The following is a 572-nucleotide window of genomic DNA, read 5'->3' as shown; positions in this document are numbered from 1 at the left end:
TACGTACTTTACGTCTGAACAACTTATGTGAAGGTGGTTTCCTATTTGTAGTGATGTTTGCCCTGTGAAGATGGTCCGCAGAGACCGAAACATGTAAGGGTGTTAAGTGTTTCATGTAGTAATAAACTTACAGGTCACATTGGACGGAGTGATTTATATTTGTAACATACTACAATCTTCTCCACTAAACCCCAAACACACACTCAATAACCGATGAATCTCATTTTGCAATCCAGTGAGACCAATCAGCATGAATCCGCTGATCCAACTCAATGATCCGATTGATGATGTGAAATTTGATCAAACCCCGATGAATTCAAACCTTTTCCACCCTTACCTCGACCAGTCATATCCGTCAACCAAACACATGACTTTTGTTTTTACTTGACAACCCAACTGAATGGCCTGATCTGATGATGATCCTCAATTCCAATGCGAAAACAGGCAATATTTATACATCGTTTGCAGACTGGTTGTCTGGACACCAAGACAAGCACTATCCAATCAGCGCTCACAATTGCAGGATATTTATACTCGTACATCGCTTGCAGCATGGTTCCCTAGACACTAAC

This window comes from Cryptotermes secundus, unplaced genomic scaffold, assembly GCF_002891405.2.
Source record: "Cryptotermes secundus unplaced genomic scaffold, Csec_1.0 scaffold2130, whole genome shotgun sequence".
In the NCBI taxonomy this organism is placed as follows: Eukaryota; Metazoa; Arthropoda; class Insecta; order Blattodea; family Kalotermitidae; genus Cryptotermes; species Cryptotermes secundus.
This window is presented reverse-complemented; position numbering follows the sequence as displayed.